Consider the following 26,867-nt stretch of genomic DNA (forward strand, 5'->3'; position numbering starts at 1 on the left):
CACTAGAGTATTAAAGAAAAACAATTTTATTCTGAACTCTGGCTGGTACTGTTAAAAGAAAGTGCAAGGCGAGGTCAAGTCTGTTATATTAATGAACAGGACCTCTGATGTGCTTTGGTGTCGACATGTTTCGGAGGCAAGCTCCTTCTTCAGGACAGGGGCACACACTCCCTTCCCTACTCACGTCTTCTATTTACAAAAAAAGTGTATTTACAAAAAAGTGAATTAGGCTAAGTGTGCCTACAGCGGTCTGCTACAAGCTCAATGACCTGTAGAAAGACAAAAATAACACCTAATGGTTACCCATGTAGCGGGTAGTTCATACAGGTGCAGTCACCTGGAACCTCACCATTTGCTTTATAATAAGCCTGTTGAAAAAAAGGGGGGACTCACAATACATACAACATAAAACACATAAAACCTAGGATTTACTGTAATTTGTATTCCTACTTGTGAATTGGGTGGGTGATTCCGAGCGTGCGCATCAGATTACCGCTGTTCCTACGCGCATGCGTATTAGGGAATGATGCATCTATTCTTAGCGCGTGCGCATTGTACACCTGCGCATCACGCTCCATGTCTTCAGCACGCGTGTGTAAATTGAAGTAATTATTGCGCGAGTGATAAAGTACACTAAATAGACAGGCATGGCGGGTGTTCCGTTTGGGTACCCATCTAAATGGGCTTAACGATGACGTCCCATGGAGTCAACTGTCAGCTTAATGTGGATACCAAAATGCTAAAAGAGAACCCTAGCTGTACAATAACTAGACTGTTACACCGACCAATGCTCACTCCTAATGATCAATCGAGCTAGGTCGAGTAAATTACCAAATATGAAAGCAATCTGTGAAGAGCCGTAAACTCCTTTCCCCGACAGCGGTAATCTGATGCGCACGCTCGGAATCACCCACCAGTACAAGCAGACGCTAATCCTGTGCTAACGCGTCTATTACATACGAAGGCCCTGTTTGGTGGGTAAGCGGAATACCCATACATGGAAAGACATGCGTTTCCGATCAATTAGAAAACTAGGGTATAAATAGCCATGACCACTACCTGACTCCACACCAGCGGAGCAGCGTGAGGGGTAAGGCGGTGACCACAGCGTCCTGATCTTGTGAGTATAGCACGAGGGAACCAATATCCTTAAGACTACCAGTACTCATCTACATAAGTAAGTGTGAGAGATTGAATTGTAAAAGCTGCATCATTCTCCACTACAGATAGCCATTGGAGCAGCACCCCGACGTTCCTAGTTTGCTCATGAAGCCTACAACCAAGCTTCACAAGTAGGAATACAAATTACAGTAAATCCTAGGTTTTATGTGTTTTATGTTGTATGTATTGTGAGTCCCCCCTTTTTTTCAACAGGCTTATTATAAAGCAAATGGTGAGGTTCCAGGTGACTGCACCTGTATGAACTACCCGCTACATGGGTAACCATTAGGTGTTATTTTTGTCTTTCTACAGGTCATTGAGCTTGTAGCAGACCGCTGTAGGCACACTTAGCCTAATTCACTTTTTTGTAAATACACTTTTTTTGTAAATAGAAGACGTGAGTAGGGAAGGGAGTGTGTGCCCCTGTCCTGAAGAAGGAGCTTGCCTCCGAAACATGTCGACACCAAAGCACATCAGAGGTCCTGTTCATTAATATAACAGACTTGACCTCGCCTTGCACTTTCTTTTAACAGTACCAGCCAGAGTTCAGAATAAAATTGTTTTTCTTTAATACTCTAGTGCCAGGTACTTTTTAACACTTTTTCACTACACCCCCTACTCACTTAAATACATACCCCACACACTGTACACCACACATAGCCAACACCTGAAGTGCTCCCGCGTAGCCGTAGGTCGAAGCACGCCGCATCCCGATAGAGGGGTGCGAAGACCCCGATGATGAAGCATGACACCAAGGGGCCTTTTGGTGTGTGAGGGGTATTTTCACAAACACTGAGTGCTTCAATACTCATTGATCACTCTCCCCTTTCCCTTTGAATGTTGGATTTCCTCTGTTTACTTAAGTACCAAGTGGAGCCTAAATCCAACGATTAGCTCTACCTCCCTTCTTTGGTTTGTTATAAAACAAAGGATGGACACAAACCAGCACCAGCACAGAATGGTTGGATAGGATGGCTACCAAAAACAGCAGCAACAAAACTCAGTAGTGGTGCAGGCGTGCCAGCACGGGCGGATCACAGGTCGCACAGGGGGATGCGTGGCGGTGAGGGGAGCGACCTGCCTGGAGACAGGGTCAAAGGTCGGTCTCTCTACCGCTGCGTGGCCTCCATATGAGGGGCAGAGGGAGGGAGGGAGGAGCAGCTGGGAGGTGGGAGCATGGCGGCCAATGGGGGATGGGGCCGCAGCGGTGGGAAAAAACGGGGGGGGAACACGGAAGGCGGGGGAAAAAAGACAGGGGGCACAGGGACAAAAACAGGCACGGGGTACAGAAGCAAAAGATAGACACAGACTAAAACAAAGGATGGACACCAACCAGCAGCAACACAGAACTCTGTAGGATGGATACCAAAAACAGCAGCAACAGAACTCAGTAGCTGTGCAGGCGGGCCAGCACTGGCGGATCACTGGTCACACAGGGGGCTGCGTGGCGGTGAGGGGAGCGACCTGCCGGAGACAGGGTCAAAGGTCGCAATGGTAACTGGCAACTGCCAAAAGTCCCAAAAACCCTTCCTCCCAGGTCTGAAATTAGCCCAGGAAATATGGTGCTAGGGACTCAATCCATTACTTTGCTGTGGAGAATAAAGGGGGCATATTACCAAGGGTGGCGATAGGCAATTATCGCCGGTTTAGCAGACGTTTTATGCCGCTAAGCTAACTGATGTTAGCGACAGCTTTTAGGCAATAGCGAGCGGTTTGGGGTCCGCTTTGCATGTCAGCGATATTTATCGCTAATGACATGCAAAGTGGGCGTACCCAACCTGTTAGCGACTGAAAGCAGTCCCTAATGTCGCTATCGCCTATTAGCAAGGCAGGCGTAGCGATGGAAATATTCCCGCTATCGCCAAAAACCAACGCCTGCTCAGACCAGTTCTTAGCCATGTTATCCAATGGGAGGTGGATAACATGGCTAAGAGCATTTCGTCGCTAATGCATGAATATCGCTGTATTCTCAGCGATATTCACGCATTTCGCCGCTATCGCTGGATATTTTAGCACAATGGAGAAAAACGTTGCTTATAGCATGTTTTCTCCACTAACATATGCAGCGATAGGCAGCGGTAAAAAAATCGTCGCTAAGCCTATTTAGCGATAATTATCGCTACTTGTTGGTAATAAGCCCCAAAGTGCTTTACTTTCCTTCAATGTATTTATTTGTAGCACATCCTCATTTGGGAACTCCAATTGAACCGGTAGGCTTCATGGGGCCAAGAATTTGCCCACGGTAAAGCGCCAACAATGGGCACTTCCTATATAATGAGGCCCCTACCTTAGGCGCAGGGAGATGTACCCTGCACCCGTCAGATTCCACCCCTGCGACCTCCTTATTTAATGCAGACCAAACGCTCCTACGTCCCATTCCTTTACCTCAGTAAGTGTAAAAATTTCTTGAGGTTCTCGGATCGTTCCTTTATGTTGCCATTAAGACACTTCCAGAAACATGCGTTTACACGGATCCAAAAGATCTCAAATTAAACTAATAAGCTATTTAATATAAATGTATACTTTTATTAGAATACATTCTTCCTTCCCAGGCTTTAACTACAATCCGCTTTCTCTGAGGCAAAATAGGGCCCTGCCAAGTGTGGCCGTGTTTCCTTAAGATTGACATGAAATGCTAGCAAGTATTACCGTACATTCATCGCATTCCCTACCAAGCAATCTGTCTCCAATTAAATAAGTGTACCAAATAATTAAACCTGTACAGAAACCTCCGTCTCATTAAATCAAGTTACATAGTCATACAGACTCCTCCAGTCCCAGTCCTTCCTCAAGGACGAACATATATCAGCGCTGACCGGGTGCTCACCCAGTCCCCTTATGTCCATATACAGGGCACTGTGGCGCGCTCGAGTTTGAACATTTTCACCGTGTTTAAAAACAGCCGTTACTCCAACTTGCCATCTGCGCACCAGGAATCGTATTTGCAGGTATTTCATTTACACACGCGCCCATTTGACCTCATTGTCAATGCGGAATATAAAACCATGACATAATATGTTCACACGGTCACATAATGTCAAATTACAAAGTCGTACAGAATCCTCCCATACCATTCCTTCCTTAAGGTCAAACATAAATCAGCGTCGGCCTGGTGCTCACCGAGTCCCAGTATTTGAGTATACAGAGCACTGTGGTGCGCTCAAGTTTGAACATTTTTAACATGTTTAAAAACAGGCGACATTCCAACATGCCATTTGCGCACTAGGAATAGTATTTGCATGTATTTCCTTTCAAACGCGCCCATTTGCCCTCATTGACATGTGTCACGCAACCTGCAAGTAATTTTGGGCCATATGTATCAAGGCCAAATGGGTTCGCAAACGCCGAAATTCGCAGAATTTCGGCGTTTGCAAACCCATTTTCGCAAAATGATATGTATCAAACAATTTGGGTGCAAAATAAGGAATCGCAAAATTTGCCATTCCTTATTTTGCAATTGCATTTAAGGAATTGCAAATTTTGCGATTCCTTAAATGCAATGTATCAATGAAAAAAGACATTCCAAAATGCCCTTAAGGAATCGCAAATTACCACCAACTTCTAGTTGGTGGTAAGTTGCGAATTCTTTTAAAAAAGCATTTTTTTGAAAATCCAATGGTGCCATGTGACGCTCATACATGCCCTTAGGGCATGTATGTGCTCCATATGCGCACACATGTAATTTTCAGGGGTGCATCAGGGTGTTCATGAGACACCCCTGCACCCTTGAAATTATTCTCAATTTGCGATTAGCAAATTGCGAATCGCAAATTGAGAAGAATTTCCCGTTCATTCCTATGGGCCTCCTGGCCCATAGAAATGAATGGGAAATTATTCCTTAATTGCGATTAGCAATTTGCTAATTGCAATTAAGGAATTTTAAGGAATCGCTAAAAAATAGCGAATTTCTTCATACATACCATTTTGCGATTTCTAAATAGCGATTCCTTAAAATTGGCTATTTAGGAATCGCTAAAGGTATGTTGATACATATGGTCCTTTATGAAATAAGGCTCACCCGGTCACATAATCTCAAATTACATAGTCGTATAATCCTCCAATACCATTCCTTCATCAAGGACAAACAAATCAGCGCTCACCCAGTGCTCACAATGGCCCAGCATTTCTATATACAGAGCACTATGGCGCTCGAGTTTGAACATTTTCATCCTGTTTAAAAACAGCCGTCATTCCAACTTGCCATCTACGCGCTAAGATTATCATTGCTTGTGTTTCCTTTCAAACGCAACCCTTTTGACCTCATTGACATGTTCTCGCGCAACCGGCAAGTAATTTAATGAATACAGAATATAAAAGCCAAGACATAATATGCTGAATGCGCGCTTCATATGACCCTGCATTATTACTGGTTTACTTAAATACACGGCACAAATGAACTTGCTATTTATGAAAAAGAGACGAAAACTCACGCCAGAGTCACTATCGCCCTTACATCATGCGTCCCCACGTCCGTGAAAGCAGCTGCGAGCTGCAAATACGGCACCCCGCCCCCCACATACGGGTGCAGCCCTATATCAACAAGCTTTACATCCCGCCTTAATGGAAACTTTGTTTATTAAAAAATACTGGGGTGTACACCAAGTCCAAATTTCTCAACCCTCACTACGGCGTTTACAACCACGAACCTGAACTCAAAACAAGACAGGGACCTTCGGACCTCTTGTTAACCTCGGCAGTTAAAATGGTGGTCTCCAAGTGGAAGGACCTAGGGAGGGCGTCATTCAAAGGGTGGCTCAACTGGATAACATACCCGAGAGGTGCTGATAGCATTGCACTCCGCAACTCACCCTGGAAACCAGCGACCAGGGGTATGTGGGCCACACTGGATGAGTTCCTGGGTCACTATGAACCCCTGTGAGCACCAGGATTATAGAAAGATCTACCAAAAAGGCCTTTTCCACACATGAAGATAGAAGTGCAAGCAAATTACCTCCACACACACCCCTCTTTTCCTTTCCTATACACACTTTTTCTTTTCCATCTTTCCACTCACCTTCACTCCTATAGTAAGACAGTACTAAGGGGGTCATCCGATCATGTAAACCATATTGTGTACCACAATCAGGTACGACCAGTTGGGGATGGTACCCCGTGAAGGTAAAGCGATGTTCATCATAAAAATATCTTTATTCGATTCAAAGAATCATAAAAGAGGCAAATCGTAAAATATTCCAACAAATCCAACTTAAAGTGCATTCACAATTATAGAATGCCGGTTTGTGCATTATTAGATCTATACACAAATACAGAACAAGTTTGGGTAGCAATCCATTCAGATCAGGCGAGAACACATTCATGGAATCCATTATAATAATATACATGTCTACATCCTCGGGTATAAATTACTAATTCATAGGGAACATCATTTGTGCAAATATGCAAGATCCGGATTAAAGTGCAATTGTCAACTAATCACAAAAAATAAAATTCAGAATATAAAGTGTAATGCCTTTAAGTAAAATGTTTTTCCAAAAAAGAAAAATTGCTAAGCATATATTTTATAATAAAATATATAAATATTATGAACATTAAAAAGTCAACTAGAAAAGGTACTATCTTGATGTTTTCTAATCTATAAAAACAAAAATCCTATTTAGAATTTCAGACCATGCTTCATTCTGATGTAATAAGCAGCCAATAAGAATCTCGAGACTCCAAAAACAACAAGCTGGGTATTATCGGTTTTTAAAATACGCAACATTTCCATATATCGTCTCACACTCAGCTTTCTTCCTAACGGTGCAATCTATTTCTGTCTAGCTTTCATGTAAGCAGGACAAAATAGGAGAACATGAGCTATGCTTTCCTTTGTAGACAGCTGGCACATTTTGCACTTACTGTCTTCCTACCCGTTACAGGCACTGCCCCATGTGGCTGTAAAGGATCCAACTAGAAGGGTCCCGTACCTTAGTTTTAAATACAATATATTTGCAAGTTGAGGTATTATTTGATCAAGAAAAACCTCAAAGCAAGGTTTAACCATCAGGTAGTCATTAGTAAGTGGGCCAGTGCTGCTATTCGATGCAATTTTTAGTACTGCCTGGTTCCAATAAATCCTCTTAAGTTCTATTTTTGAATTAAGGGTCAAATTTTCTGGATGGAGCCAGAACTCGCTGAGCCCTAGATCTGTTAACCACCTACGTACGTTAACCAGCCAAGGGAAGGATACATGTATATCTAGTGCAATTAGTTCTTTTAGTGCCATTCTGTAGATAAAAAGTTCTTCAGTAGCCCATAACCTGATCCAATATAATAGGGTCATCAAAACTGCTCTATCCTCAATACGTTTTAGTCCTAGATCATATGTGTACGGGATCATCGGGGTGTTTTGGGGCAAGGGGATCAATGCTTGTAAAACCCTGTTTCCCCCCGTAGTAATTGTGGTAATTTTTTCTCCACCCCACAATTCAGACCCGTAAAGGGCGGCAGTTTGAACCTTTGATTTATATACCTCCAATGCCGGAGTAATAGATTTGGTATAAGTGCCATGTAGTTTTTTCAGGATGGGCACTGAGTTCTGCATTAGAACAGTTCCTGATTTCTTAATATGGGGCGCCATGAAAGCTTAGAATCTAGGGTCACTCCTAGATAAACAAAATTGTCAACCCGCTCTATTACTGCACCGTTTAGTGTGATAGAACTTTTTAATCTTTTATGGGGCTTGATGCACATATATTTGGTTTTTGAGGGATTTATTTCCAGGCCCTTTACTGTGCAAAACTCATCCAGCTTGTTAAGAAGATTCTGAAGCCCCCTGGGAGTTTGCGAAAGCAAGATACTGTCATCCGTAAAAGTAAGGGCGCACACTTGGGAGCCACCTAGTTTAGGCGAATCATGTTTTGAACTCAATAAGGAGTCTACCATATCGTTGATGTATAGGAGGAACAGGGTTGGTGCCAGGACACATCCCTGGTGCACACCTCTCCTCACCGGGATCTCCTCAGTTAGTTCCCCACCTACACCCCAACAAACTTTTGCATAGTTATTTTCGTGAAGTCTTATCTATTGCACCAGGATATTTTTAGGGACACCTTGTTTTAGCAGATTTGCCCAGAGCAGATCTCTTGGAACTAGGTCAAATGCTGCCTTAAAATCACTAAAGGCCACATGCAGACTACCCGATCTTAATTTGGTATATTTCCAGGCAATGGTTAACAATCTAAACACCTGATCTATGGTGCTGATTCTTTTTCTGAACCCAGCCTGGTAAGAGGACAGTATGTCACTCTCTGTTAACTAGTCATTTAACCTTTCCTGGAGCTGCTTGGCATATATTTTTTGGGTAATGTCTATCAGGCTGATCGGCCTGTAGTTGGCGGGATTGTCCCTGCACCCCTGCTTGTGTATAGGGACAATCACCGCCCCCTTCCATGAAGCAGGGATGGGCTGGCCCCTGCTTATCGCATTACACAGTAGATTCATGTACGGTGCCCATATGTCTGGATCATGTTTAAAGAGGTCCCCCGGGGCGTTATTGGGCCCTGGAGCTTTCGATACCTTAATTGATACTATCGCCTGCTTGGTTTCTGAAATAGCAAAAGATAGTGGGACAATATCATTGGATTTTAACAGCTCACTAATTATACTTGGATTCTGGCTTAGTATCGGTTCCTCTGGTGCGTATAACTGTGCAAAATGTTTGAACCAGGTAGTAGGAGCCAAGTGGTAGTCCTGGGCAGACTTGCTGGATTTAAAACCATTTTCAATGATCCGCCAGAATAATGAGTGGTCTCTCGCCCTTGCTGTGAGTAACAAATCTTCCCAACCTGCATCCTCCCAGCGTTTGCTCTCCATCCTTAAAATCCGACTATAGCTATTCCTTGCTTGTCTAATTGAGGCTGGTTCTTTGGAGTGCAAAGTTCTAATTAAAACTTTTTTGGCAGTTCTACACGCTTCATTAAACCAGGGGTTAGCTAATTTCAACTTGTTCTTGGGACAAGGTTTCCCTATTGCTGCTCTAGTGAGGAATGGTTCAATTTTTACCACTAACATGGAGTGGATTTGAGTAATTAAAATTGGATTTGTAGCATCATTGGAAAGAAAAAAGATCGCTAAAAGTATTATAAATGGCAGTCAACAGTTCAATTTTCCCTAGAATTGTTGGCCATCTAACAGCCCTCCTGTTATTGCACAGCATAGGCTGTGGTACCTGCATGCCTACGCATTTCTGGGGCTGGATATATTTGGCTTCTAACGATAGGCACAGGGGGAAGTGGTCACTTTCCCTCCTTTCCTCCACTCTAAAATCAATCACATATCCCCAATGTGTAGCACTTATCATAATGTAATCTATTGGTGAAAACGCTTGGCCCCTTGTAAAAGTATTTGTTCGCTCAATATCAGATGGGCACCTGCCATTACATGCCCGCAAACCTTTTTCTATGGTAAAATTAAAAATCTGGAGGGCTGAAGCAGTGCACCTTGCTAGTTTGTCAGTGCTTAACTGTGGGATACCTAGTGCATGATCTTCTTCCTCAGTTATGGTTGACATACTCCGAATGTGCTCATAGCAACAATTAAAGTCACCTCCAATTAGGATAGGACCATCATTAGTAGTAGAATCAATGATCCCTGTTAACGGAGTAATTAGCGGAGTTTCCTTAGCAGGGTCGCGCGGTCTTATATATAAATTAAGGAGTAGAGAAGTGGATTTGTTGGTAAAAGTAATCCCTGTATATTATGTGAACCTGTCCATACTTCGTCTATTTCAACGTCTATTTGGTTCCTAATCCAAATTAGGAGACCACCAGAAGGCCTGCCTTTGTTATGGTGCGTTGCTGCAATGCTGAATGTTCGATAGCCCACTTTAAATAATGATTCCAAGGCCCACGTCTCCTGAAAGAGGCATATATCAAATGTATCCGTATAATTTTGCCAATCCGGTTTCAGTAACTTTTTGGCCAGGCCTGCTATATTCCAGGACAAGATATTAAGATTACTTATTATAGGGGCACTATCACTTGCTGGAATCTGCTCACTTTCCATAGCGGTATTAAGATTAACAGGAAGAACGTCATTCCATCCTCGAAAAGATTTTCTTTAGCGGATATTATTTCCCCTAGGGACCCTGGATAATCGCACTGGTCCCCATAATTTAGCAATGACGGGTTAGCAGGCTCAGTTAGTCAATCCACTAATTCAAGATCACTTTGGGAAGTCAGAGCAATTACTGGGTTAGTAGCAATAACCTCTGTCACCATGGGATTCGTCCTGAGGCCAGTGTTAAACGCTATTGTTTTATTTTGTCTAATTCCCATATTTGACTCAAAAAATCCATGGGTTCTCAAGTTAAAGGCTATCAGATTCTCAGCTATTACCCTCGAATAAAAGGTTACCCTAATGTCATCTAGGTCCCCTCCTTCTTGCTGTTGCCGTTCAACATTTTTAATGTCAGATTTAATTATGGAAAGGCAATGACGCTTAGTCCTTAACCAGTGTATAACCTAATTAGCCAAGGAATCCAAATCCTCCTTAGTTCCTAGCTTCAGTCTAGGGGTATTTGTAATAAAAACATGGGATTGGATCAGTCCCTCATGCAAAGAATGAGGAAGTCCCCGTTTTAAAGCTTGTTGGGGCAACTCCTGGTATACATCTTTTCTCCGATTATTTGTCCGTTCACGAACACTCCCGCGTGCACTAGCAGGTGGCAAACTATCAGTTGCCACTTTTCTCTGTTGGTTCACCTGTACACGTGCACACCCACGTGAGCTAGCAGGTGGTAAACTACCGGGGGGGGGGGCTTTTCATATAGGGAGGAATTCGATCTCGTCTATATAGGCTATGCTGTTCCTGTCAAGCTAATGCTTGAAAGCTTAGGTTTTGTTGACAACCACTTCCGCGGTAAACATTGCAGAGCCCATGGTACTGGAAGACTGAGGGTTATCTGGGTCAGTTGATCGTTGGCAGGGACCTGCGCTGCGGGAGCCTTGCAGGGTTTTAGTAGCGCCTCCTGGCGCAAAACGGTGACACTGTTGGTGTGCGCCCCCGGGGACTCTGGGAAACTATGTCCCGGGCATCTCCCACCGTGTGGAGGTGGCGGCCGCGGCAGTAGCAGCCCCCCGTGGGCTGATCTGGCAGACTGTAGCTGGCGGAGTGCGGCAGGAGCAACGTTGGCTGGGACCTTTATATAATCTCAGTTTTTTTACACGCCCTATTGTGGTGAAAGTCTCGGACTCAATAGAACCCGATTGGGTGTTTCAGTGTAAAATGGAGGTGCTTCATCAAGGTAGGTCCACGGCCTGGAAAATCTCCGGCCGCCGGAAAGCGATGTTAAAATGTATGTGTAAAATTCTTAATATAATACTTTGAAATTAAAAAAAAGAAAACTTTAGACCATCACTTCCGCGAACGCGGGCGTGTCCCCCACATACCGCCGCGGGAGCTTGCTAACTATTACTAAAACATTTCTCCCCACGCCTCTAAATTTCATTAAATGTTATAATATATTTAATGATTATTATACTATAAAGACCTATACACTACGCCTAGGTCCCCTCAAACCTCCTGTGCCACACTACACGCCGCCGACTGGAAACCTCGATCCCCATCAACGCCGCTCCTCTGCAGCTTGCTGGAGGTCTGAGGGGACAAAAAGGCAGAATACTCTTGGGCTCAGCCTTATAAAACTCCCCCTTGCATTCCAGCGCGCCCTGATGACATCACCGTCCCGCCTTACTCAATACACCACCCCATCTTAACCGACCTGTAGGGGCCTTCGTCACATGGCGCAACTTAGGGCGCCCCCTCCTCTGGGCGCCTGTGCAATATTCACAGTCCTCTAGGGACTTTTCCAATCTCTATATATTTCTCCATCGTAATTAACTCCCAACTTTTTGGTATTTCTTTCTTTAAAAGTTGTTCTAGTTGTATGTACGTATGTCAGATTTTTTTCACTTGATGTCTTCATTACTGTGGTATTCATATTTTTCTTAGATTGTCCCTCATTCCTTTTAGTAAATAGTGTTTCCGCCTTCTGTAAGCGTTTTGCCACTCTCGCTTCCATCTTGTATAATTAATTTGATCCCGATTTCCTTGTGATATTTTATGCTTTATCAATTCTCTCTTGTCCTCGGAACTCCCATTGATTGGTATGTTTAGCAGTTATTCTTTCTGTTACACTCCTGAAGAACGAGGAAACTCAAAAATGCTTTGTTACCCCACCTCGATACTAAGCGGTTTCATTACCCCGCGCCACACTGCAGCCGGTTTGGCTTTGCTCACCTGTCCTCCGGCTCCACTTGTTCAGCGGTCTGCCTCGGTGTTCCTTTCCACGCGATGGCTGCTCCGCTATACGTTCTTCGGCGTCTTGTCTTGTGTTGACCCCAGATCCGACTGCCTTTTCATCGGCGTTACGGAGATGGTGATTCCTTTGTGTTCCACCAGTTCAATAGATCTTGTTTCTTTGATCGGTTTTTTCGCTTAATGTCGGGCGCAACTGTTTTCCTTTCCGATATGATTTACCAAATCAGTTCCACTTACAGCGCGCTCATGGTTGGTGCCGGCGATCTGGATCGACCAGTGTTGTGTAATTATTGTCCACCGCAAGATTAACTCCACAAGTTATTTATGGAGTGGTATTTATTAGTGGTTAACCATTGTCACACAGAATACCATCACCAATCCTTTCGACAAACAAGTCTTGATCACGGTTGAGTGAGTCCCTCTTTTGTTTCTCCATTTATACCGAACTCCCACTAGGCTCACCATAGAAGCATTGTGGGACATGTAGTATCAGAGACAGTGATAAATTAAAAACAATTCATAAAATGTATATATTTAATAAAGAGGTAGCATGTTAACTTCTTTCATATATACACCTGGTATGGGTTGTTACCAGTCCAAATCCTATTTCAATATCTGGTTACAAATAGGAGTTTTTGTCTGGGACTGAATATTTTTGTTTAGGCTTGAACCTAAGATTTATATTTATTATACCATGCTACTTATAGCCTTGTGAATTCATTGTAAGGTGTCGGCGTTAATTCTTTGCGTCACTTTTGTTAGTGAGTTGAGAGGTACGTCCTAGTCTAGTACTTCTGGCTCTTCCCATATTTAAAGAGTTTAATTTGTTCCTCCCTTGGTTTTATCATACAATTGTGAGGAATCCATTAGGCTTAGTGCCAGCAACCCATTGTCCCCAGATCTACCTTGCTTTAATGGGGGATTCAGGGGTGAGGTTGGTCCCTCCTCTCTTCTCCGAATTTATATATGTGAGTACAATATACTACTAAAAATTGCATTCACAAACAGTTTGCTGTACTAAATTCACCATATTCCCAGTTTTCAGGAACATGCAGGGCTGATTCAGAAAACCTGTTTTGTCATTTTTCTAAAAGATGGTCTATTTTCACTAATTTTTCTGCTATTCCACCTACTTTCAGTTTGTGGTGGGAACCAGTGTGAAACCCATGGGTTGTTCAGGAAAGCTATAGATTTCTTTAAAGTAGACATTCCGAATTCAGTAAGGGGTCATATGTGTAGATCTCAAAAGGTTGTCCCAAGGAAAATAACTGTTGAAATAAAGAAATATTGAAAATGAGTAGGAAAACAATCGTAATTTGTTGCATTTTCATCTGTAACTTTTTGTCACAATATCCAAGTGACAAATGCAATATACCATTATGTCTGCTAGACCCTTCTAGTTGTGGGAATATATAGTGTTTGTAGGTTCTCCAACAACCCAAGGTACCCCAGTACAAACCACTGAGCTGAGCTACACTGTACAATGGTTTTTCATTGAGTACCGAACATAGAACAATTCTTATAGCGAAATAGGCAGAGTGAAAACTGGGTATCAAGGAAACATGTATTTCTGAAATGGGCATTTTTTTTAATGGTCCTGGAGAGGGGAGGGGGTCCAGCTAACATACACGAGGTCTGACCCCCCACAAACAATCCAAAACGGTTAAATTACGTAAACCATTTGACCTCTGGTAGACTGCTGCTACACCACCAATCCGGCCAGGTCAGTTGATGAGCTTAAAGATTGAAAGTTAAAAATAATGGCTGGTCGCGTATGTCAAGAAATAGCAAGAGCTTTAGTCTTCAATTAGAGGAAGCACTAACTTCAAGATCATTGCAGGGTGAGACAATATATTGGGAAATAATGTACACATTGAAACGAAGATTCTGCAGATGCTGGACTTGATGCCTGCTGGCGTTCGTCCTCAAGTTTGGCTCTCAGTACTAGTTACAGAGCAGAATTGAAGCCCTTTGAATGCCTATGGTTTGCATTCACACAAGATGGAAGGTAGGGACAGCTTCCCAGACAGTGGAAGTGTATTGCCTGCATGTATTTAACGCATTCTTCAAGCAAAGGTTGCAGGCCTTCAGCTTTGTTGAGTGCACATGCTTTCAGAAGCTACGCAGTGTGTCACCAATTAACATGTAGTGCATGCAGGAATTAGTGGGCATAGATTCTGAAAGCTGTACCCACTAGATTGATGCCCAACCGCCTCTATAAAACACAAAAACAATTTTCGTAGAGAGCTAAATTGAGGATGAAATTTCTGATAAACAGATGTGCTGCAACAAATAGCTTTTATCATGGAACTTTTATTCCAAGTTCCTTGTTTATACTTCTGAAAATAGTACCTTTAAAAAAAAATTACGTCCTAATCTAATAACAAAACATTCTCAGAGAATACATTGCAAATCATGGTTGTCAATACAGAAAAAAAGTCATTCATCATCCAAAGCTTTTCTAGGTTGTTTTGTAATGTGGTTTCACACAAAATATTTACAATGCTTTTACAATATTTAGTGCATGCAGTCCAAGAATGCAGGCAGGCTTTGTTCTTTTTAAGCGAGGCCCACGCACTGTACAGCAACCAACCATTTGTGCAAAGCACTAAACATGCACTAGGTGCATGCCTTGAGATGATCATAGTAGTACAGAGCTGCACTGTGTACCATACACATAAACTAAAGGTGTGTACATAGCTACCAAAAGTGTGTGCTACCTGATTTATTAAGGCATAACAAGCATCGACAGAGTCAATAAGTCAGGGTTTAATGTTCTATTGCTTGCAGTATAAGCACACTAGAGGGAGATACTTGGGAGTGACCCAGGAGGAGCGCACAAATAGGTCTACAGTTGTAAAGTAGTCCTTCATACAGTTACATTGAAGCACACCAGTGCAGTGGAGGTGGAAGGATACATCCAAACAGGCATCAGGAAAAGGTAACAGACGAACACTCCACTGGGCTGAGCCCTGACATAATTGACAGTCTCAAGCCAACAGCTGAAATTAGCTGTTTGAAGTAAGCCAATGTCTGAAAGAGGCAGACCCAAACCCAATCTAAGTATATTGCTACTGATAGCTCTGTTTGACAGCTGTGCTGTTAAAACCCAACACAGCTCTAAACAAGCTTTGACAAAACTAATAAGTCAGTTGTTGCAACAATCATATATTGCTTTGGCAATGCTTGTTCGCATTGCATATGTAAAACGTTATTGTTTAAGGATGTGGCAGGCACTCGCCAATATGTAAAAATAAAGTTACGTAGAAGCAAAAATATTTTTTTTCTCAAAAAAACACACACTCCATTCTTGAAACCTCATGCATAAAAGGGAACTACTTTATGTGTGGATATGATCCTTGTAAAAGGGTACACTGCTGCCACTCGCAGTGAAGTTAGCCAATGGCTTAAGTGAGCTGATCCAGTGCCTCATGTTGTAATGTGCAGAAGATGTAAATGACAACAATAGATTGACTGAAAGGGGAGGCTGTTTGAAACCTCTTGTAAGTATGCTATATATAGTAAAATAAATAGTATAGTAAAATCAGAAAGTCTTGGCTAATGCCAAACCTTTAATCACCCATTCACTGAAAAAAGGCTACGAACATTTAAAGATAGCTTGCAAAGCAGAAAGAAGCTTTAGCAAACTGTATGTTATTGAAACAGCTAAAGGGACCTTATGAATACAGCAATAAAAAAATATGTGCATCAGACTCATGGGCGCAAAGGAGCGAGGGAAAAAGACAGAATCTGTGCATCAGAAGCAAAAAGAGAAATATACTGAGTGGGAATATGCTTCAGAGACAGAAAGGGGAAGGGGAAGGGGAAGACACAATACCTGAGATGGCTGGCAAAAGGTAAAGAGATATCATCAAAAAGGGGGGAAAAAAACAAAAGCACCGGAGATGTACATCGGAGGCAGGAGGAAAAAGATACACAGGGCTTGTTCATCAAAGACAAGAGAAAGAGAGCCTGCATATCAGAAAGACACAGCCCTGCAGAAAAGAATATAAATAAATCAGAGACAAGGCTGTAGTGGACCGGAAGGTGGGTGACCTAGTGCTACGTTGCGAGGCCTGCGTTGCGATCTCTGCAGGAAAGAATGCACACACACAAGTAATGTAGTGAGGGCATAGACCACGAGCGGTCATGCGCCCGTTCATTATCCCTTTTGGGCGAGCCCGCCCTCCAGGGTGAAACAGGGTGCAACGCTGTATAATGTGGGCCGGGTGGCTCCCACACTACAAAAGCAAAGAGGGAAACTGCATAGGATGGCGGGTGGAAAAAAATGAGATTCCCTCCCACTCACATAACATCACGCTAAATTGGCTTCGCAAGCTGCGTGGGTAAAATTGTACATGAAAGCATACCTCATGGTAAAAATTCCCTTAGGATGTTGATTCAAGTAGAAAAACATATTCTTTCTGTGAAACACCTTAGTTTCACAGCTCCCACAAGATGTGTGTTCAAGCCGGTGTCCTGCAGGTATAAACTGGGATGAAGAAATAGTTTATGCAAAATATTCATAATTCATAAAGCAGAAATCACACTGGATTCCATCTTCCTAGTCATAGTTACTCCCGCCGTTTACCCATGCTTTATTGAATTTCTTCACTTTGACATTCAGAGCACTGGGCAGAAATCACATTGCGTCAACAACCGCCTCAGGTCTTCGCGATGCTTTGTTTTAGTTAAACAGTAGGATTCCATTGGTCAACACCAGTTCTAAGTTAGCTGCTAGGTGTTGGCTGAGGCAGAATGCCAGCCCAGCACACCCCTGGGAGGGGGCATGGAGAGAGGCGACAATTGCAGCTTGGGTGATCCACAGGAAGCCCCGCTTTGCACCCCAGCCCGACTGAGCCAGCCTTTAGAGCCGATCCTTATCCCGAAGTTACAGATCTGACTTGCCAACTTCCCTTACCTACATTGTTCCAACATGTCAGAAGCTGTTCACCTTGGAGACCTGCTGCGGTTATGGGTATGGCCCGGCGTGAGATTTACACCATCTCCCCCAGATTTTCAAGGACCAGCAAGAGCTCACTGGATGCAGCCAGAACTGCGACGCTTTCCAAGGCTCAGGCCCCTCCTGGGGCAAACCCATACCAGAGCGACCTGCCCTTCACAGAGAAAAACGAACTCTCCCCAGAGCTCCCAGAGAAACGGGATCGTTTGCTTTACTGCACTGGACGCCTGTCTCTGCCAACTCCGGGTTTGGGGATCTGAACCAGACTCCCCTTTTTATCAGCCGAGGGCAACGTAGGCCATCGGCCGTCCCTTCTGAATGGCGCAGACCCATCTCTTAGGACAGACTGACCCATGTTCAACTGCTGTTCGCATGGAACCTTTCACCACTTTGGCCTTCAATGTTCCCGTTTGAATATTTGCTACTACCACCCAGATCTGCACCTGCGACTGCTCTTTCCGGACCCTCGCCCAGGGCTTTAGTGTGCACTGCGGCAGCCCTCCTACTCATCGTGGCTTAGCCCCTGAAGCTCCCGTCTGGACATGGGTTCAAGTGCGGGCCCAGTCAAGCGTGTCAAGAGGGGTGGAAGGAGGAGCAACAGGGACAGTCCTTCGCCGTCACCAGACCTCTCGCTCCATCCAAGGTCCGCAGCCAGGCCCAGCTCAAATCTCCCCCTGTTGGCTGCACAGGGCTCCCAGTTGCTCCCCCAGCACAGCCCGCAAAAGACACCAGGCCGGGCAGCTGCGCTGAAGAGTCCCTCGCCGCGCGCCTGGCGCTGGCCGCAGCCAAGCACGGAATGGCACGGCCTGCCCCATCAGCAGCAGGATACAGGGAGGAGAAAGGACCAGCAGAAGGCACAACGCCAGGCTGGGCAGCTACAGTGACCAGTCACTCACCTCACAGCTAGGGCAGCCTCCACCAAGTATAGGAAGAGACATCCAGCCCACCAGCAGTAGGATCAAGGTAGGAAGGGGGCACCGCCCACGGTCAAGACACCTCACGCCAGTCAGCCACCCTCCGCAGGACTGGGGAAGCAGCATACAGGTTCTGGCTGCAGCTGTAGATGTACGGGCCAATTCACCACTCCCCGGTAGATCCCCACAGCACGTGTCGACCCCAGTGCTTTGTTAATGTCTGCCAAGTATAGGTTGAACGATAGTGGCGCAAGGATACAGCCTTGTTTTCCTCCAGAGGTGGTTTTGATTTTATGAGATGCCCAATCTTCAGTGGCCCGGGGCTCCAGCAGCTCGAAAAGATGCCAGTGTACGATTAATTGATTCTTTTATTAGAGCGGTCTACTAGTTCTTCTGCATGTTCATCCTGCCCACACTCATTTTTCCCAGCATTATAAAGGTTGAAAATGTATTCTGACCACTTCGACACGGTAGACAAGGGTTTTGACTCAGGCTCATTGTAATGAGATTACAGAATGTTGCTGTATTTTTGGTTTTCAAGGCCTAAAGTAGTTCCACCCATGCCTCTTTTTGATTTGCCCAGGAGATTTCCCAGACTTTCTGACCTTCCAGATCACAGCCGCTTCTGAAGCAGTATTAGTACTATTTGTGTGCTAACCTTTGGAGTTTATTTAGTTCTTGTTTAAGGACCCTCTGCTCTGGGTTACAAGCTACCCTCTAGGTATAAGCACTGCCTGGCTTTTGGACCTTACTGGTGAGTCTCTCCGCTAGCTTTTCCAGTAATTTCGGCCAGTTCGCCGCTGAGAGCAGAGAATGGATTGCCTCAAATTGCAAAGATTCTCTTAACTCCACCAGGGACGAAGGTGAAGACGTTGTCGGCCATTTAATTCTTCGAATCTCCCTCTTCTGTACTAATTGTACTAATTGTTTGAAGTTGTATCAGTTTGAGTATCCCTATTGAGGGTACAGGATAGCCTTGCATGGTAGGTTGTCAGAGTGTAGCACACTTGGAAATTGCTTACCCACGTGAAATGCGGAGTGAAAACCCCCTCTTCCGTTTAGTGTTCTGAAGTCCAAGGCATTCAAGGAGGCTGCAAACTTCTGGCCAACCTTGTCTTTCTTTACATGACCGAGAGCGATCTCCGGAATCCCCCATATGTTATCTTCCTATTGCCATGGGATTGGTTCAGGTGTTTCGAGCAAGAACATATTGAGGTTACCCTCCCAAAGACTCGTTTCTGCAAGATACTGCTGTCGTAGGGCCTTGATTAACTTTAAGCTATCACTAAAGATTATTTACTTTTTTTTGTCTGTTTAGGATTTATGTATACGTTTCCAGAGGATGTTTCCGTTAACATAAGAAAAATGAAGGCCCTAGTGCCACAAGCGAGGACTCTCACATCTGGCTTCAGAGCTTTAAGGACCAAAACTGAGGCACCTCCGGATGGGGTGCCCCTCTTTATTGGGAATGATGTGCCAGTGAGAAAAATTCAATATGATCTTGCCAGCCCATAGGCATTATTTGTCAAGTTTCTTGCCGGCAAATTATATCTTTATTGCTAATTTCTTCCTCTGCAAAGTTGTCAATCTGGAGGGAATTTAAACCTCATTTATTCCACAAACAAATTTGCAAGGCCAGGTTAAGCTTTTGTGTGTTGGCATCATTTTTCACAGACATGGATGAGTTATACATTCTGCCCTTTGTGGTCGAGTTCCTTTCTTTCAGGATTTAATAGTACTACTATAGCATCATCTCGAGGCATCTCCCCTTTTCGTTCTTCTACCCTGTGCTCCAATTCGATTACTAGGGCAATAGATTCTGAGCAGTCCTGTGGTAAATCTAAAATAATAGGCAGGGAGTCCTTCAAGTTGTCTCTTAATGCCCTGTAAAAATAAAGATGTTATTTTTTCTCTACAGGCCATTAGCTTCTACGACTAAACAATTAAAAGTCATAATATAGGTTAAAAGGTCTTTGGACCTTCGTTTTAGATTCAGGAACCCCTTATCACTTGATAGTATAAATACATGCTTTGCAAACAATTTTCTAATAGCCTGCTTGAATTTCCTATGGTCAGATAGTATTGGATTATTATTTTCAATCATAACAATTGACCAATTGGCCTCGCTACTTCCAAGATAGGAAAGTACGAAATCTGCCTTTGCTGCATCATTAGGAAAAGTCTCACACTAGACTGGACACACTGGACCTGGAGTTGACATCACTCAAATACTTTGCACTTGCGACTGTCTCTGTGGAATTGCTTAAGGGCTGCCAGTAGGATGGAGGTAGTAACCGTGGCATTCAGTGGTTGTGTGCTTGAAGATGCAAATGTTGGTGCTGCGTTATGGCTTGATTCTCCAAACAGTTCTAAGTGCAACATGTAGAAACTTAAATTAAGAACAAATGGTCCCCTACATAAAGATGGTTGTAAAATGAGACGGTATACCTTAGAAAATGTCCCTATTCTATGGGTCATACCAAGTTTTCTATCTTTACAACTCATTCCGTACTTCTAAATTCTCCTTCCTTAGTGCTTAAACCTCATTTTGAATGTTTGCTAAGGCCTGTGCCAAATCATATACCCCTGGGACTGTTTATCATATCCTGTGTATCAGTTTAATCCAAGATCACCGTGTCACCCAGGTAGAATTCTTTTTTTTTTTATAGCTTGCCTTCCTGTCACACTTGCCACTCACCCGAAGATTCACAAGAGTCCACAGCGGCGATGCTGGTCCGCCCGCTGCTCTTCAGAACAACTCAATTCAGAGTCTCAATGTTTTGAGATGATAGGTGCCCCAGAAAGGAAGGAGGGGGTGGAAAGAGTGAGATGCTGTCTAAGTGGTCTTCAAGGATGACGATTGGCAACTGATAAACTTTTAACTCTCTTTTCTTAAACGGCCTCTGTCTCAGCTAGGTGCTTTACTTTGACAGTTGTCATAATTACAGATATAATTAACACAAACGGGAATTAACTATCGTCTGACACATTTATGAATGAATTGCGTTTTCTTTTGCTACACAACATGGTGTATAATCTTCACGGGATCACACTCTAAATAGGAGAAAATGCAGTCACTCTTACATCGGATTTCACATCCCTGATTAATGTTAACCCACATTGTAGCACTTCTCTACAAAAAGTCTCTGGGGTTGATTCATATAGGCGAGTTATTTTTTGCAGTGAATAAACACTTGTTATTCTTGCTCAAGAAATCTGCCTTTGCCAAATAATCAAGCCTTATAGCGCACCAGTTAATGTCTTTAAAAAAATAATTGGTTAGTTGTCGTTTTTAGGTCGAGGTAATATCCGGTCTGCCAAAGGCAGACCGGAAGTCCGAGATTTAATGTTTCTTAGTGTGGTATATTGTCCCGCCTCGGTTTTTGCCTCCCTCCCATTGGCTGGCTTCCTAAACGGAGGCCAGCCATTGGAGGAGAGAGCCGTCCCTCCGAATAGGCTCCGTCTTTTTCGGATTTAGGGGCGTAAGTTTTGCTGTTCTTTAGACAGTGACGTCGTCCGTCACTCAGGACAGCAAAACCACGCCCCCAATTCCGAAAAAAATCAGAAGCTTGCAGCCGCCATTTTGCAGCTGTCTCTCCGAGCACCTACAGGCTCGCGCAGAAGTCCGATCCCCAAAAACTGCCGCTCTTCCCATAATCGAAGGCATAGCGGTGCGCCAGAGGATTTGATCCCCTCGGTGGAAAGTGTCGCAGTAATTGAAAGCAGATTCACGTCTGGAGTTGTGCGAGCCAAGCATCTCGGTCCTAAAATAAACCTTTTGTTCCCCAACTTACAAATGGGAGCTGAGCGCAGCCCTGTGTGTAATGGTCATTAAAGTGGTTTCAGATCCACTTCACAGTCCACCTCCGAGGGCACCTCTCCCACGGCGGGGTGCAGCCTCGCGGACGGCGTCTGCACGGGGCGCCTTCAGTTGTGTGCTCTATTCCCTGGTGTGTGTCCGCCCTCGGCTCGGGGTGGGAGGACGCGCGTGTCCTCCAGACAGTCGCGCGCTTGAGCCCGGTGCCGGCAGACAGATCGCATCTGTACGCGTGTCTGTCCCGGGTTACCTCGGTTTATCTCCTCTGTGCGTGGATGGGGGCGTTTATAAACTGCGTGTGCGAGATGTTTACATTAACCGGGTGTGGGGGAGAGTGTGCAGCTATCCCGACCCAGGGAGCACGGGGCAGCTCTCTGCCTCCGGTGCATTTGGAGGCTGAAACAAGGGCAGTTACAGACGGGGGCTGCTGCCTCTTCCCTTGATTTATTGCAACAGCAACAACAGCCGGCAAACTGTCTAAAGGTCATTTATTTCCAAGAGTGACTTCTTTTTAGTGCACACTTTAAAGCCCCCTGCGCATGTTGAACAGAAGTACTGCGCCAGGCTTATGGCAAATGACACATAGAGCTAATGCCTCTGATGCATATAACTTGCATTACCAGGAGGCTTGTGCCGACTGCTAAATCGAGCTTATATCAACTGGTGCAAGGAGCTTGTCAACTGATGTATATAACTCATATCAACAGGCGTATGGAGCTTGTTTCAATTTCAGCATGTAACTTGTATCCGTCGGAGGCTCGAGCGTGTGCAGACTGGTGCATCGGCTCGATGTCGACTGGTGCAAATCACTTGCATCAACCAGCAGTTCGAGCTTGGATCAGCCGGTGCTTCGTGTCTGGATCAACCTGTGCCATTTACGTCCTCTGGTGCTTCGTGTTCGGATCAACTGTGCTCGAAGTTTGCGTCCTTCGTTGCATCCATATGTGCACGAGAAGTCTGGGCCGTGGATGCCATATCTACTGTTGGGGACTTGCAGTGCGCCCCTCGAAGTTTGCGTCCTTCGTTGCAGCCATATGTGCACGAGAAGTCTGGGCCGTGGATGCCATAACCACTGTTGGGGACTTGCAGTGCGCCCCTCCTCGCTACAGTTCTGGCTCAGATGTATTTCTTAAATTGTAAGTGATAGGAGGTACCCGACAAAAAAACGACGGTCACGCTTGTCAACGTGGGCTTGTTTTCTTCCGCGTCACAGGATGGCTGCTAAGTGCCCAGGTGAAGTTGCAAGATAATTTACCCAGAAGAGAGAAACCGTGCTGCAACCGTGTGCATAAAAAAGGCCACCTTTCAATAAAAGTCATTCACCCACTTCTCCAAACCAGAAGTTTTCATTCACCCTTATCTCTTCTCCTCCCTTCTCCCTTCTCTCTTCCCCATCCTTCCTATCATTTCCTCCTTCCTGTCTCCCTTGAGTCTAACCTTTCATCCCCTTTGCCTCCATCACTCTGTCCCACCCTTCTTCAAATTCCTCTTTCCCTCCATACCTTCATTGATTAAACCCTTTTCTCATTCTCCGTACTCTTCTTTTCTGCCTCCTTTTCTCTCCCGCCTTGTTTCACGTTTCTTCCCTCCTGCCTTGTATCTCTCCTTCGCCCCTTGTCTTCCGAGCCTTCCTTCTATCCCACCCTTCTCTCCTGGCACCCAGCATCGCCCATCTGTGCCTGGTCTCGAGGCATCCTTGCTCATTTCTCTTCCCACAGGCAGCCTTGCGCTAGTCTCGAGTGCTGGCGTGTGTGGCTTCAGCGGAACCTGCAAACAAGGCCTTCCTAAACAGTGACAGACATAGCGCCTTTTTCCATTTTAATGTTGCAGGCGTGGTGCGTAGCGCTCTTTTTTAGCTCGAAGTAATATCCGGTCTGAAAACATCATAGGGAGGGTCTCATGAAGGGGCGACATCCCTCACTACCTCACTCTTTCACTACCTCACTCTCTCTATCTCACTACTTCACTCTCTATCTACCTCACTCTCTCTCTCACTACCTCACTCTCTCTCTATTTCAATACCTCACTCTCTCTCTCTATCTCACTACCTCACTCTCTCTCTGCTAATGCAATAGGAATCACATATGCAAAAAAAAACTATGCCAATAGAAATAACAATGCCATTTATTTAGGGATACAAAAAAAAAAATAATGAGCAATACCAATAGCTCTACCAATAATATTGCCGAGACCATTGCATTGTAAATGCTTGTTAAAAGCTACTCTTTACGAAAAATATGTGTCTCAGAAGTTACTCTAGGTTGTTTGACTTAGAAACAGTGTTACTAAGGATTGCCATGCTGCACTCCTAAGGGCATTGCTCGGATTCTTACTTGCTCTTTCCTTTTTGTGTGTTTTCTCTTAGGGTTGCTGCCGATTCCAAGTACGTCTCCGCGTGGCCATGTTACAGTACGCGTGGCTATGCCACAGTAGCTGGAGATTCTACAGGTTAGTGAGTCTTGGATTCTTTTAGTGGTTTTGCGCTTGAACGCAGATTAGGTCCTGATTGCAAAGGATTCCGATGATTTACAGTCACCTGTTTTCGGATATCTTGGCCATGCCACCCTACCATATCCCGCCAAACTCATCCCTCCCTCCAGGTGCTGTCATTTTAACTGCAGCTTATCTACCTAGCCAGGGAAGGCCCACCACATGCCATTACTGCAGATCCTTTTGGCTGGGCCTTAAAAGAAGGATATAATTGGGTTTGTTATTTGTTAAATTACTGCAGTGATCTGCAACCTCACATATGTTATAGACTCATCTGCCCAATGAAGAGAAACAATTGTCTGTAATGCTAGTTTGGGATTTTTTGAAGTGGTTATGTTTAGCACTTGTCATTTTTGCCAGTTAATCCTAAACATAGACACCTCACCTTACTCCTTGAATTCTGTCAACAGAGAAGGGAGGGATTAAATGGGACCAGAGTGGATCTAAAAGGTTATCTATATATGTGGTTTATATAATTTGTCTCTTCCAGTTCATAACCTGCTAATGCCTCCATTATTTATCAACTTTTCTGCCATTTTACCATGGGGGAGCAAACAATAGTGGTGCCTTTTGTACCACTCCTGGTGAAAATTCCTGCCTTGATCTTAATACATGCCATACGATCTCTGTTTCTGCAAAGGATATAGATTAGCAATCTAGAGGCAGAGCTGAAAGTTTCTAGCATGTTGTCCAGAAATCACCAGTTAACCCAGATGAGCACTTTCCCTGTGTTGAGTGAAAGCAAAGTTTGCATTCTTTTCCATTCAGTGAATATTCTTTTTACATGTATTGTCAGTTTTGTATTGTCTCTTCAGCTTCTCCTGTTAATGAAGCCCAATTGATCAAGATCAATCAAGCCTGGCAACACCGGTCTCCAACCTAGTCACCAAGATGTCTGTGTACAGTTTGGCATCTACATTTAATAAATATGTGAGGATGTAGGAGCTGTATTGTGTGTGGGTTTTGCCTGGTTGGGAACGACTGTTACAATGGTCTCTGTCATAGATAAAGCCATTTAGCGAGCATTTGTGAATGAGTTAAGCAACCTTGTCAGAATAGGGGCCCTTGTTCCAAACATTATATAAAATTGTAGGGACAAGGTTTTAGGGAGTGGAGATTTACCTGTCTTGAGTCATGTTATACACAAGAGCACTTTTTCTATTTTGATTAGCTTGTCAAGTTGTTTTGCTTGTCCAGGCGGCAGTGTCAGTAAGGATGAATGATGCGTTCATTAGGTACTCCATATGCTCAAGGTCACATCCTCAGCCTGGCATTATTTATTGTATAAAGTGCTAAACACATTAGCTATCCCAAGGTCATCATTATTTAACTTTCCACTTTCATCCCTTATAGCTGGTAATCTGTCCCATGCCATTTTGTCTTTCAGATTGTAAAACAGCCTTTTCTCGCCCTATTGCCTCCACTCTAATAATGTTTCATCCTTAGCAGAACATATTCAGCATTGTCCTTATCCAAAGCCCTATCCTGTGTCCTGACTGCTAGGAGCCTGCAACATATTTAAATGACAGGGGTCCTCTTGTTTATCCCTTCTAGATCCTTTAGTTGGGATTCTAAGTGTTCCCTTGCCTCATATCTGGCTTTATTTTGTTAGGTCGGTGCTGATATTAGTGGCGTAGGTCAGTGCTTGTATTAGTGGCGTCTAATTATCATTTAAACTATGTCCCAAAAGATGCTATCTTTCACTGCGCTTATGTCATTCTCTCCAATTTATAAGAAAACTTCATCTTGTACTTGTCCCTAATGGAGTTGAAATGCAGTAGGCCGACCCCTAGACTCCAGCACTTCCCAGGTCGGGTACCGGTGATAACGGAATGTGGCACTGAAATTAGGTGTTATCTGATATAGCCATGTGTGGTGTATGTCTTTGCTATGTGTGGCCAGAACTAAGGATGAAGACATCAACAAATGATGTAGTCTGGAGTATGATCTATGCCCTTCCAAAAAATGGTGTACTAACCCAAGGTTGCCTAACTGTCAAGGACTGAACGCTGATATCTGTTGATTACCCTTTTTGCGTAATCATCCCATTAGCCACAATGCCTCCCTAAAGTATAGTATACTCTGTAAGAGGGTACCCTTTGGGAGGAAATAATGACAAAGGATAAACAACCTCCTTGGCAATCTTGTAGCTCTTGATTGAAGATAGATATTAGTACTGAAGAGCAAGGTATCAGATTCCCCCTGACATATTGGATGAGGAAAGATCCCAGCATTATGCCCAGAAGAAGACTCCAGTAGT

At 44.2% G+C, this 26,867-nt stretch overlaps 1 protein-coding gene across 7 annotated transcripts in view; it reads left to right on the forward strand.

Annotated features, from left to right (window-relative positions):
- LOC144754565 (uncharacterized) overlaps nucleotides 1–26,867 on the forward strand; it is a 431,150-nt gene that overhangs the window by 163,390 nt on the left and 240,893 nt on the right. For 4 of the 7 annotated variants that reach the window (XR_013594746.1, XR_013594745.1, XM_078642499.1 and 1 more), the window contains exons 1-2: nucleotides 11,175–11,407; nucleotides 24,483–24,565. The gene's annotated coding sequence lies outside the window, so the exon portion shown is untranslated. Of the gene's footprint in view, nucleotides 1–11,174; nucleotides 11,408–20,011; nucleotides 20,588–24,482; nucleotides 24,566–26,867 lie in introns of those variants that run through there. The other 3 variants (XM_078642500.1, XM_078642501.1, XM_078642502.1) reach the window with 3 other exon arrangements.

This window comes from Lissotriton helveticus, chromosome 5_1 (genome assembly GCF_964261635.1).
Source record: "Lissotriton helveticus chromosome 5_1, aLisHel1.1, whole genome shotgun sequence".
Lineage (NCBI taxonomy): Eukaryota > Metazoa > Chordata > Amphibia > Caudata > Salamandridae > Lissotriton > Lissotriton helveticus.